The 12,255-nt window shown below is 44.6% G+C and overlaps 2 long non-coding RNA genes across 3 annotated transcripts; both read left to right on the top strand.

The window, feature by feature from the left end:
- The first annotated feature begins 5,163 nt into the window (after positions 1 to 5,163).
- On the top strand, positions 5,164 to 9,599 carry LOC137167792 (uncharacterized). Its single transcript, XR_010924193.1, has 2 exons — positions 5,164 to 5,209; positions 9,170 to 9,599. It is a non-coding gene; the product is annotated as an uncharacterized lncRNA (long non-coding RNA).
- On the top strand, positions 5,226 to 8,052 carry LOC137167793 (uncharacterized). Of its 2 annotated transcripts, none has more exons than XR_010924194.1 (2): positions 5,226 to 6,044; positions 7,817 to 8,052. It is a non-coding gene; the product is annotated as an uncharacterized lncRNA (long non-coding RNA). The 2 variants fall into 2 exon arrangements; XR_010924195.1 differs by having other exon boundaries at positions 7,814 to 8,052.
- Positions 9,600 to 12,255: the final 2,656 nt, after the last annotated feature.

Raw genomic sequence — 12,255 nt, 5'->3', positions numbered from 1 at the left:
CACTGCTCCCAAAACTGGGACTTAGGCACGTAAAAGAAGGACTACGGTGCCTAACTCCTTTTGAGCATTCAGCCTTAAGTGACTTAGCCAAGGACACACAGCAAGTCAGAGTCAGAATCATGAGTAGAAGTCTTTTTCCTACCAGGCTAATGCCTCATCTGCCTCTGTTATTGCTGGGCTAGCATGAATGTTTAGTCAGATATTCAGACAACTTAAGTCAGGCGGTGTTTGTATCAGTGTGTGTCTATATTAGGTCCCATCATCAAATTGTCTGAGTGCTCCAGGAGACAGCGTTCTAGCAAAGACGTTTGATGGCAAGAAAGCTGGTGGAAACCATTAATTTCAATTGAATTTTGGAGACTATTTTGAAGTCAGAAATGCAAGTTTTTGCTATAAAAACTTGAGTCTAGTTGCTGTATCTGTAGCACATCAAATCAGAGAACAGAAATATACCATGCGGGCTCTGTGTCCCAACAAAACTAACCAACACAGCTTGAAGGTCAGATTGTAAATACCCACAAAGAACTGCTCAAAACAAATCTGCAGGCAAAGAATTACTCAGTGAAATGATTTGGTATATTGCATAGATTTAAGAAACAGTCTGCTTGCAGGCAATTTGTGAGCAGAAAAGAAGGCTAAATTCATCACATAAGAATGATCTTTATTTGGCCAGTTCTACCACGTATCAGTCACTACATATAGCACAATAAAATGACAAACACTCACTCTAGCATCATTAATGGACAGCTATTCCAACCAGTCAGGTCTCAGATCATCAAAATATTTTTGTATACTGGCTTGGTTTTGATCCTCTAAAATTGGACTTAGGTCTGAAATTTCATGTGCAAACAATTCACTACAGAATGGGACAACACAGGCTGACATTTTAACCTTGCAGAATTTCTTTTAAAGAGACGAGAAATAAACAAACCCTTCAAAGTAGAGCAGAGGTGCAAGGAGCTACTGAACTCACACAGAGATGCGGGACCATCTTGCTTCAGAAATATTTTACTGTTTCGAAACAGCACGTGGAAAGTCCGACAAATTTTAAAAGTTCAGCTCAGCCAAATGTGTCCAGAAAGGAGAAGGGGCAAGGAAAGAGCAGAAGGAACCTAGGGAAATAAAAGTCTTCCAAACAAAGTGAGAAGTCCAAAAATCAACAGAACTAAATTTCAAAGAAGAAATCTAAACTGAAAGAGAGAGGACAATGGAAACAAGGACAGGCAGAGATCAGTGTGTGTGTGTGTGTGTTTGTTTGTATAACTAACACACACCATGTGCTGCTTCCATCAGCTTGTATCCAGAGTTCAGATCAGGTCATCAGAACTCATCCGAGGTATTTAGTAAGTGGTGTTTCTATCTTCTCTGCAACGTCTGCTCCATTTCCCCCCCAGGGCTTTCAGATTCCATCCGATGTTTTGCCCTCAGAATTATTTTCTCCCTATGCACTTGATTGAATTTCTGACATTCCTCCCCCTTCCCCCGGCAGTGTCCTTCCAAAGCTGTGTTATGACAATTTCAGAGTTTCATAACATTGGGTCATCTGGATGGGCTGGCCCATATTCTATCCTTCCCTCCCGCCCCCATCTACCTTTTCGTGCCCCACCTCAGGATAGATACAAACAGAGCATGAAACATAAGGAGGCTGTGATTAAGGGTGAAGCCTTTAGCGAGAGCATCCAAGAAGGACCACAAGGTTTCGGGCCACAAATCGGTGCTTTGGGGAGGCACTGAACTCCTCTGGTTATCAACAGAAAAAGCATAATGCAGGCAGCCACAATGCAAGCATTTCCCTGCATGATTTAATACTGTCCTGGCGAGAGCCTTCAGTCTCCTTGGTTCCTCTGCTGAGATTGCCGAGGAAAGGGAGCTAAGTGGCATCAGTTGTGAATGTAGATTTTGTAATGGGAGGGGAAAATCATCCCTAGAGACCACAGATGTTGCCAAGAGATTACCAGGTATGCTTGGCTGTGCAATTTTTAATTTCCTGGGAGAACAAGACATCTCTTATGGGCTCTTCCACAAGCGCTTTGTGGATTTATAGCCTAACGTCTTCTGCCGGCCCTTCTGTGTCAACGGATATGCTCAGTTCAAGGGCAGGTCTCCCCCAGGAGAGTACAGGGACACAGCTGGCGGGGGGAAGAGATCAGCAGGTGTGCGTATATCAAATTGCTCTCACTACACCCTGGCCTGTTGCTGGTGGCTGGAAGCTCCTCTGGGTTAATACAAAAATAAAGCCTCTGTGACTTAGTGGAGTAGCTAGTAGCCAGTGTGGCTTATGTGCAGAGGAATTTTTTCTAACTCTATTCCTCTGGATTGCATGTGCTCTTTTCTTATTTTCCAGCAAGCCACTTTCCCTTCCCTTCACTAGAGCCCTGCAGATTGCTCTGCTACAGAGAAAGAAAAACAGCACTTCCCCCTGCCCTCTCGAGGAGGGGCCATCAGCAAAAGCAGCAGCCCTGTGAGAGGCTAGTTAGGCAGCAAACTGGCCTGAGCTCAGGGTTTATAAGGGGGTAATGCTAACGAGCCGCACATGCAGCCACTTGCAGTCCTGATTGCTGAGCTGGTGAAGCCTGGAAGACAGACTGCTGGGGAAAGCAGGTGATCTTCTCCAAACACTGAGGATTGTGGGAAATCTGGCCCCTGGGGCTAAAAGCCCAGCTCTTGCTGACTAAGTTGGGGTGAGGATTGTGAGGTATTTTGGCTCCTCAGAGGCTCAAGTCTATTTTGTTTCCTTGTCTACCTACCTGTAAATCATCTTCTTTCTGAAGCACTGTATCCGCCATAGGCGCTTGCTGCGAAATAGCCTAATTCCTTTTAGAGCAGCTTATATCACACCCAGCATAGCAGGGCTACGTTCTAGAAAAGAATCTGAGCCTCCTATGCCTGCTGAGCTGTCCAGGTCTTCAAACAGTGATTGTAAAAATGTAAGTGTTGTCTAGTGGTTAGAGCAGGAGACCGGGGGCTCGAACTCCTGGCTTCTATTCCTGCTTCACTCGCACTCTGGCTTGAGCGAGCTAACAATAGCTCTGTGCCTCCAGAGCGTAAGGCAAGAGGGAGATACTATCCATTGCATTCATAGGGGTGAGAGGCAAAATATAATTCAAGTGCTTTGAAATCCATGGGTAAATGTACTTCAGAATCATTATTATTAAAGGTAAAAAGGTCACTTTCCCCCGTTATCACTTAACCCATCTGAATAACAGCTTTATGGCAGTCCCTGGCCATATAACGCATACCAGGGCTCTCTCTGTGACCTGGAGAATCAAGAATGCGGAGTTTAGCCCAATTATACAGATATTATTATTGCTACAGCAGTATCAAGAATGGCTTAATTCTTCCTTCGTCACCTTATCAGCAGAAGGAAGAGCCATGCCACGGCTGTCTTTATTGTTACTGATCAGACAGTCCTTCTCATAAGGTGGTTTTCTTACAACATATCATAGAATCATAGAATCATAGAATATTAGAGTTGGAAGGGACCTCAGGAGGTCATCTAGTCCAACCCCCTGCTCAAAGCAGGACTAACCTCAGCTATATCATCCCAACCAGGGCTTTGTCAAGCCTCAGCTTAAAAACCTGTAAGGATGGAGATTCCACCACCTCCCTAGGTAACCCATTCCAATGCTTCACCACCCTCCTAGTAAAAAACTTTTTCCTAATGTCCAACCTAGACCTCCCCCACTGCAACTTGAGACCGTTGCTCCTTGTTCTGTCATCTGCCACCACCGAGAACAGCCTAGCCCCATCCTCCCTAGAACCCCCTTTCAGGTAGTTAAAAGCCGCTATCAAATCCCCCCTCACTCTTCTCTTTTGCAGACTAAACAAGCCCAGTTCCCTCAGCCTCTCCTCATAAGTCCTGTGCTCCAGCCCCCTAATCATTTTGGTTGCCCTCCGCTGCACTCTCTCCAAATTGTCCACATCTTTTTTGTAGTGGGGGGCCCAAAACTGGACACAGTATTCTAAATGCGGCCTCACCAATGCCGAATAGAGGGGAATAATCACTTCCCGTGACCTGCTGGCCATGCCCCTCCTAATGCAGCCCAATATTCCATTAGCCTTCTTGACAACCAGGGCACACTGCTGACTCATATCCAGCTTTTTATCCACCGTTACCCCCAGGTCCTTTTCTGCAGAGCTGCTGCCCATCTCGTCGGTCCCCAGTCTATAGCTGTGCATGGGATTCTTCCTTCCTAAGTGGAGGACTCTGCACTTGTCCTTGTTGAACCTCATTAGATTTCTTTTGGCCCAATCCTCCAGTTTGTTTAGGTCACTCTGTATCCTATCCCTACCTTGCAGGGTATCTACCACTTGCAGGGTATCTATCCCCAGCAGGGCAATGCTTGCCCTATGTAAGAACGGCCAGAGGGGGTCAGATCAATGGTCCAGCTAGCCCAATACCAGTATCCCGTCTTCCAACAGTGGCCAATGCCAAGTGTTTCAGAGGGAATGAACAGAACGGGCAATCATCTAGTGATCCATCCCCGGTTGTCCATTTCCAGCTTCTGGCAGTAATTTAAGGCCATGTTAGGAATACAGGCAACGGAGCTTTTTAAAAAAACATCTCATTTTAATCTTGAGTATTTATTAAAGTAGCATCAACCAAAATAAGGAACCTGAGTGTTAGGAGCTGTACAAACACTGAGTAAGAGACTCTTCCTGGCCCAAAGAGCTTACACTCTAAATAGATAAGACAGGCAATTGAAGGATTTGGGGAACTAAGGCACAGAGAGACTAGGTGACTTGCCCTGAGTCATGCAAGAAGTCTGGCGGAGTCAGGAATTCAACCAGATCTTCTGAGTCCGGAAGACTATCCTGTTATCCTGAATGCATGTCATAATCATGACCAGAAGTTCCCTAGGTTCTCCTGACACTGATTGTGGCAAGTCATTTAACAACACTGTTAGGGATGATGAATAGTGGTTATGAATAGTCTACATACTGTGACATAGCAAGGGTAGAAGAAGAGCATGAGAAGGGAGGTATGTAAGCCCCAGAATGATCAGGGCTTTATTCCCTACAGCCTAGCCAGAGTCAGGAGAGGGCAATCAGGAGCAGCTGAGGCCAATTAAGGCCCAGACAGCTGCCTGTTAAAAGCCCACTGCTCCAGAGAAACAGGGTACAAGCTGGAAGAAGTAGCTGTGCAGTGCAGTGCAGACTAGACTGGAGAGTACTAGAAGTGTAGAAGGCTGGAGGAGCCCCAAGAGAGGTACTGAGCGCAGGAGAGGGGAGACCCTGCCCCTGGCCAGACTGAAACCCTTCCCCAGGCATAGGGGCCTGGGTCAGGAAGCCCAGCTTGGGGCAACAAGGAAAACAGGGCCTGAGAGGCCAAAAGGACTGAGTGGGGAGAAAATAGCCCAGGGGAAAAAGACTGTAGCTGCAGATACAGTGCCAGCAGCTCACTGCTGCTACTCACAGGACCCCTGGGCTGGGACCTGGAGGAGCGGGTGGGCCCGGGTCCCTACCCTTCTCCCCTGGGAAGATGGGGTGACGGGCAACTTCCTGGCCCCCTACAACCAGGAAAGCGTGAGACCCAGTAGAGGGAAGCCAGCTGTCTGCCACAATACTTTGAAGCTGGCCAAGAATCAGGTCTACGTAACATATGTCAATGAAGCTGAAAGGAAATGAGGTTAGAAAATCATTGCCGTCTGAACTAATGTTGTGCTGATGTTCAATAAGGACAGTGAGCTGGATTCTTTTAAAGTTGGACCTTCATGTCAATGCTGAAAATGAAGGTCCAAAACCAAGGCTCAGCAAGAATTGAAAGGCAGCTGCCCTCGTTTGATGGTGGTTGGAAGAGGGCTGTTCAAAACCAATCCATGTGACACTTGGTGGGTTACCACCACTTGGCAGTTTGGAGTTTGATCGGAGACAGCCAGCGTGGAGCACTCAGAAACTTCTTTCCGCTACCTTGCCAGAGCCTTCAAAGATGTTTGTCTTCAGCAAGCCTCTGATAAAGAGTCCGCTTCTAAGTTTGAGAGAGAGCCAAGCACAGAGGGCTCTGAATGGCCCTAGCCACAATGGCAAGTCGCAGGGGGAAAAGGGTGAGCAAAGGAAAATGGGAAAGAGGTGGAAGCCCTAAATATACTTGAGGGAACCTTCTTGCATTAATAGGAATGTATGGGAATGAGATGAGTAATTTGGCCTGGGATTTTCAGAGCCTATGGGAGTTAGGTGCTTGATTTCAAGTCACTTTCATCTCCCACAGTCTCCTTTCAAAATCCCAGCACTGGCTGCTCATTTTAAATGTTAAGATATCACAAGTTTGCAGACGACGGCCAATTTTAAGACAGCAAATAACGAACAGGGAAAACTAGAGATTTTACTGTTTAATGTAATATCATGATTGCTCTGTGGGTGCGGCTGCAGTGCAAACATGTGAGGAACACCTGGATGAATCATGCAAAGGCTAGAATGTACATCTAATGAAGTCATCTCATCACTGAAGCAGTGCAAAAAAAATTATTACCTCTGGGGAAAAGCCGTGGGAGGGAAATGGGCAAGGTGGGAGGTTAGTCACATTTTTATAGGTTTGCAAACCATTTTTCAGCCTCATTTCACAATAAAAGTTAGGTTCTCGGAATTATTCTGGGAAAGTTCTCTGGCCTGTGTTAGGCAGGAGATGGGATGGGATGATCACAATGGTCCCTTCTGGCCTTGGAATCTATGAAGTCTTTTTTGTTTTCATGCAAAAGGAAATGACTCTAGGTGGAAACAATCATTGCTTTCGACGCACAAAGAGTTGCAAAGGAAAACGGAGTTGTTTGAGGTATGGCCTGCAAACAGCACCGGAGAGAAACCTCACCAGCTAGATTCTTGAAAATGGCCATGCACATTATAAGTGGCCCCATAATATGCCTCCTGCCCCTGCCTCTTTGTGTGTCCAAAAAGTATATTTGGATTGCATGCCAATCACATACCAGCACATGCAATGTAAAAAGCAGACCCCTTGTCACCATAGTTGTGATGTCAGCAAAGGATTCAAAATTCGGGAGGTTTGGATTTGCAACTGTACTCTAGCCTGTTTTAAAGTTAGGGCTGAGTTGTGAAGTTGTGTCGGGACCTCAGAGTTTGGGGTGAGTGCTGTGGGGGAAGTTGGCTTAAGGCCCCATGCCTATATGAAATACTTCTTCGTGCAACATATAATCAACCTGTGGAACTCACTGCCACAAGATATTGAGACCAATAATATAAGCTTTGATGCAGACGTATGAACACAGATAATACCTACAGTTACACTAGACAAGGTTAAAATGATAGATGCTATCGATCCCAATTCTCCAGGGCATATAACATTGGCAAGCAACAGTCAAGGAAGAATTTTCTTCAGAGTATTGTACATTTTGGTGCATTATCTATTTGTTGTTCTAGGTTTCTATACTGTGCTCATTGTGATAACTGAGCATCTGATAAGGGCTTATTATGGAGGGTTTGTGCCTCCCTCTAAAACATCCAACTCTGCCCAAAATTGACTACAGTTTACCAGACTAGAATGCTATCTATATGTTACACTGCAGCATTTTATACAGTGTATTTCTGTAAAAAAATAAGCCATATTTTTCATCCCGACTCAGGCAAAAAATGAAAACTTTTCACACCACACAAAGTTAGGAAAAATTTAGTTTGAAAACCTGTTGCTTTTAAATGAAGTATTTGGGCATTCCTGAATCAAGACACTTCATTTTGGGTGGTTGACTCAGAACAAGATATTTCCACTTGGATAAGATCAGTGTTAATCACAGTGTGTTTGAATGTCTGTGGTGCCTTGTGGGAGTTGTAGTTCTGAGTCTCTCATTTCCCCCATTCTTCCCAGTAGAGCCTGTTCCACTGCTGGACTACATCTCCCCTGATCCACTGCAGTCTGGCTTTACTCATGAGCCCAGCCCAGCCCCATTTTAATGAAGTTGATCACGTTTGTGGGGGAGAAGAGATGCGCCCTGCTCACGGTGTTCACAGTTTTGAAGTGGGGAGGGTCTTTAAAGCTGAACAAGGCCAAACTCTTCTGGATAACGAAGGGGTCAAAAGCCAGAGCTCCACCTCTAAAACTCCCTCCTCCACCATTGCAGGGGGAAAGAATCCTAGAACTGAATTTTATACTCAGAGCCCCAGTTCCAGACACACCTAAACTTTGCAGAGGGATTGTTGGAAGTCTGGATCCAAACCAGAATCTTGAATATTGTGACAGTGGCTCTTTATCAAAAACTAGAGCACCATAAAAACCTAGGAAATGACGTGTAACTAGTACACTCAGACATCACTTTCCAGTAATGAACCCCTGTGAGGGGCGTGGGGGGAGGTGGTAAACTTCCATGCAGAAGCCTGTGTCTAAAGGCCCTGCTGGTGTGTAGATTAATGGGATCCAAATTGGGTGAGGACAGACAGGGAGCCCTCAGTGTGTGTGCTGGTGTGACCGAAGCACTGCTGAGCTCTGTAACCAGGCATACACACAAAACAACTCCAGAAGTCCAATGTTGGTTCCATGAACATTGGTGTAAACCAGGAGTAACAACATCAGAACCTCAGTGAAGTTACACTGGTATCAAACAGGTGGGGATGAATCCAGAAGCAGGCTTGACAGACCCAGCTGTGATCTCAGACTGGTGTAAATCAGGAATAGCTCCTTTGAATTCAGTGGTGTTACAGCAGCACAGAACTGGTGTAAAGTGTGGGGGAGGGATCAAGCTGTACATTTCTCTGTGTGGCAGTCTGGCATTCAACTGAACTTTGCAGGCTTGATTTGAATCCTATTTGCATGGATGTGAACTTCAGGGCAATCGCCTCTGATGAATAGTTATGTAAGTGAGAAGAAAAGGGGGTGTGTGTGCGTGTGTGTGTGGGTGAGAGGTGGGGGGTGTGACACTGAAACAAACATCAAAGAGGACACATTTCTTGGTCAGCTAGCTTTTACTTTTTTATATCCTTGGAGTCAGAAAAGAACAATATTATCTTGCACCAAGTTCCTTCCTGTTGTGAAATAATTATTTTCCAACAGGCTCTCAAGCAGAGGGCCACCAAAATATTGCTTCTCCATGAAGAAGGTTTGGGGGTGGGGGAGAATCAAAACATTCAGGAGGAATGATCTTGGCTGCCAGTTAAAAAAAAATCTTCTTCTTTCTCTCTCTCTCTCCTTTGTTCCGCCCCCGCCCGTAAAATGATGCTTTTTTGGCAGCAACCAGAGGCAGATGAGAAATGTATGAACTGAGGACAGGATATTGGATCCCGGGCACAAGAGAGACAGAGTCCAGTGTCCATGGATTTCTGCAGTCTCAGCAGGGATGTGGCTGTACTGGAGCCTAAAATTAAACAAATGCTTGTTGCTTTTAATCTTCATTGTCGCCATTATTGGTTACGATGGGGGCAGCTGGGCCATAAAGCAGAGACCGAACAGAACGTGCTGCAGACAGAAGGAAGAATTTCAAAACCTTCAGCAGATTAATTTGAAGGCAGACCACAGCTACCTGGAGAGCTGACGACAATTTGCTGAAGTTCATAGCTCTGAGGCTTTTCCAAGTGCGGTTTCAGCCAAAAGATAACAGTTCCCTTAAGGTATCTTCCTGATGGCACACCAAGAACTGTTCAGAAGTAGGGAGAAGGGGGAACCATGGAAGGATGTGTCTGGGTTCAGTCTGGGCATATGCAAACCTCCAAAAGTCCTGAACTAAGCACCCAAACTCATGAATCTGCAGAGTCATCTGGGTTGGCAAAACTAGGCTGGAACTTTTAGGAGAACTATTTCGTCACAGTATCGTTGATCCAAAGTACTATCATGATGAGCCACTATATGGACAGGCAAATACAATGAATTCTCTTTTCCTGAACACGATATGGAAATGCCGAAAACAGAGACTGGGCCACCCAAGGAATCTGACCCAAGGGATGCTGGAATGAGACACTCTTAAGTATATTGATGTAGGCCAGGGATTATTCACCTGGGGGTCTGGCTGCCATGGAGTCACAGCCACACTGCCTCCCCTGCCCCCATGTGCTAAATGGGAGGGAGGGGATGCTGGCTTGATTTTTGCCGGTTTTAGGTGGGTGGGAAATCCCAGTACGGAAAAGGTTGTGACTCAAAGATAGAAGCCACCATTAATGCCAGATGCAAAGACCAGTGGACAGAGCATGGGACTAGGAATCGGGATATCTGGGTTCTACTTCCAGCTCTATCACTGAGTGACCATAGGCAAATCACTGCACCTCTATGCTTCATTTTCCCCATCTGCGCAAGCAGGATATTGATACCCATCTTTGTAAAGTGCTCTAAGTTTGATGAATTTCAAAACCTACTGCATAAGAGTGAGTTATTCCAATGCATTAGTTCCCCAAGACAGTATTCCTGAAAAAAGAGGGCTTTCAACATTTCAGGCCAGATCTAGTGATGGTGTTAAACACCATAGCTCCGTTTCAGTCAGTGGCACCTCAGGGATTTACACCAGCTGAGCATCGGGCTTTGAAAGTTTAAAGACTTCAGAGATGACAACATTGATTTTCTTCAAGGTACGGAAATCCCACAGCATCAGAGCGTGCCTCAGCTCTGCAACGCCCTTCCTTGATAGACTAAGGCCTGAAAGTTATTGGATATTATTATATAATTAACCCTCTGGGGGGAAAAGCCCAAGCAAGCATGTATGGTAAGTGTAAATCCTGCAGTGAATCATCACAGTACAAGGAAGGGTCAGAAACAATCAGCTGTCCCGGTTCTGAGAACCTTTCCACTTTTCTATCAGACATTTAAAATGTCATTTGCAACGTGCATTCTATTTTTAATTATAATAAAAAAAATTATGAAGAAGCCACGGGAAAGGAATTTTATAAACATTAGCCTAGAATAAAATAAATGCATTCCTTTTCATCGGGATATTTTCCATTATAAATGGCCAGCTTTCCCAACCCCCAGTCAACGGTTCTGCATGCCATCTGTTCACTGCTGTAATACTTAGAAAGTTCACTCTCTGGGCCGCTTGTTGAAAAGCCCAAGTTTCGGTTAGAAATAAACATGAATCCTGGCATCTCCCAGAATGCTTTTCTCTAAAGAGAATGACTCATTTTCTAAGCGAGACTGGGTGGGGGAGGAGGGGACATCCAAAAAAAAAAAAAAAAAAAAAAAGATGGACTGAATTCTCAGTTTAGAAAATGGAGGTACACTAGAACTAGTTAAAAAATGCATTTTTTTTCCCCCCTCCTTCATGGAAAGTTTCCACTTTTTGATGAAAAATCAAATGGCAACTTTTTCAGCTAAAACTGGAAAATGTCAAGAGGAAAATGAAAACTTTTGGCTGAAAACAAAAAAATTCTGTTTGGAATTGCTGCTGTGGTGCCTCATGGAGCTTATAGTTGGGACACCCTCATGTCCCTTTGGTCCAGACTCCCTGGTTGAATTACATCTCCCATGATGCTCTGTGGTCTGCCCTCTTTCTGAACTGCTAAAGTGTCTCATTGGAGTTCTAGATCTATGATGCATCATGGGAAATGTAGTCGGGCTGGCAAGCCCGGCCCATAAAGGAGAATGGGTTCATGTGGCGCCTGAACTGCAGTTTTTACGAAGCACCACAATGGTATTTTCAACTCAGGCTTTGGGGTTTTCAGCATTTGGTTTTCTGATGAAAAGTTGAAAAATTTCTTTGAAAATTTTAGTTTAGTCGAAAATCCAATTTTCTGTCAAAAGATGTTTTGATGGGACATTTTCAACCAGCTCTAAGGTCAACGTATCTAACACTTATAATGCCTCTCATCCAAAGATCTCAACAGGCTCTCAGGTTCTTTAAGGGGCCTTGTTCAAGGTGGCACAATTGTGGTGTTCTTAAGGTGCACAGAGCTTGGATTTAACACAACTTATGTTTATGGAAACATCACATAACTATCAGACCGGCTTAACTGCAGCTCCCTATAACTAGGCTTGGCAGAACTTAATTTTTATTTTTTTAATAATTTCAACCAATACCATCAACGTTTATTTTTAAGCTCCCCCCCACCCACTGTGTTTAATCAATTTCACTTTTCACAATTGAGCAAAATTATGGGGATAAGCATTTTTAAAATTTGTATCCATTTAAATTTTCACTGATGTGAGAAACTATAATGGGGGATGAGATAATGGGCAGGGTCACACAATAATTATCTGACGATCAGATTCAAAAAGTCAAAGCTTTATAACCATTAAAACAAATTGTCAACCTCACAGGTCAAAATATAGAAAGTAAATATTCTTAAATCATCCCTAATAAGTTCAAGAGCATTTTTCTTACTGTGCCAAGCTGT

This window comes from Emydura macquarii, unplaced genomic scaffold (assembly GCF_026122565.2).
Source record: "Emydura macquarii macquarii isolate MOO-44397 ecotype Brisbane River unplaced genomic scaffold, CSIRO-AGI_Emac_v2 contig_2988, whole genome shotgun sequence".
In the NCBI taxonomy this organism is placed as follows: domain Eukaryota; kingdom Metazoa; phylum Chordata; order Testudines; family Chelidae; genus Emydura; species Emydura macquarii.
Note: the sequence above shows the minus strand (reverse complement) of the source record. Positions and strands in the feature narration are given on the sequence as shown.